This window comes from Carlito syrichta, unplaced genomic scaffold, assembly GCF_000164805.1.
Source record: "Carlito syrichta isolate Samal-C Ts95f unplaced genomic scaffold, Tarsius_syrichta-2.0.1 Scaffold309200, whole genome shotgun sequence".
NCBI classification, from domain to species: Eukaryota; Metazoa; Chordata; class Mammalia; order Primates; family Tarsiidae; genus Carlito; species Carlito syrichta.
Window position 1 is genome coordinate 965,179 of NW_007253296.1, and position 1,083 is coordinate 966,261.

Here is a 1,083-nt window from a genome sequence, read left to right on the forward strand (position 1 = left end):
CCACTCACCTCAGCCTCCCAAAGTGCGGGATTACAGGCTGAGCCACCGAGCCCGGCTTAACCTTTTTTATTTATTGTAGAAACGAGGTCTCGCCAAGTTGCCCAGGCTGGTCTCGAACCTGTGGGCTCAGGCAACCCACTCACTTCAGCCTCCCAAAGTGCTGGGATTATAGGCTGAGTCACCAAGCCTGGCCTACTTGATTTAATTATATACCACATGACATCATAAAGAGAAGCCAAAGACTCAGGGAAGATATTGGCAACACAAATAACCACAACAGATTAGAATACAAAATATATAATGAACTCTTAAAAATCGATAACACGGCCAGGTACGGTGCTCACGCCTATAGTCCCAGCACTTTGGGAGATTGAGGGGAGAGGATTGCCTAAGCCCACAGGTTTGAGACCAGCCTGCGCAACTTGGCGAGACCTCATCTCTACAATAAATCAAAAATCAGCCAGGCGTGGTAGCGCGCACCTGTAGTTCCATCTACTCGGAAGGCTGAGGCGGAAGGATTGCTGGAGCCCAGCAGGTCGAGGCTGCGGTGGCCGGGAGTGGCCACTGCACTTCAGCCTAGGCAACAGCACTAAAACAGCAAAAAATTGGAAGCAACTAAAAGTCTGTCAATAGACTATATATTCACATAATGAAATACTACATAGTAGTTATTATGAAAGAACTTGGCATAACTCTGTAACTGGGGTAAGTATTGGGGGAAAAACAATGTTGAATTTAAAAATCAGGATGTAGAAGGGTATATACTTATATAAAATTTAAAACCTAGAAAATATTATGTAATGCTTATGAATATACAATATATACAATAATAAAAGTGTAAAAATATATATGGGAACTCTAAACACTGAATTCATGATAGCAATAACTACCTGTGGGGAAGTAGAGAAAGGGAATTATAACCATATTTTCCAATTCTTTAAAAAAATGTGATACCATGTGGAATGTTAAAATTTGATAAAGGAGCCTTGGGAGGCTGAGGTGAGGTGAGTAATCCCAGCACACTGAGAGGCTGAGGTGAGTGGATTGCCTGAGCCCGCGGGTTCAAGACCCGCCTGGGCAACT

General features: G+C 43.4%; 1 protein-coding gene across 5 annotated transcripts in view; it reads right to left on the bottom strand.

Annotated features, from left to right (window-relative positions):
• Positions 1–1,083, bottom strand: part of SYNRG (synergin gamma) — an 89,715-nt gene that overhangs the window by 66,580 nt on the left and 22,052 nt on the right. The gene's annotated exons all lie outside the window — the stretch shown is intronic.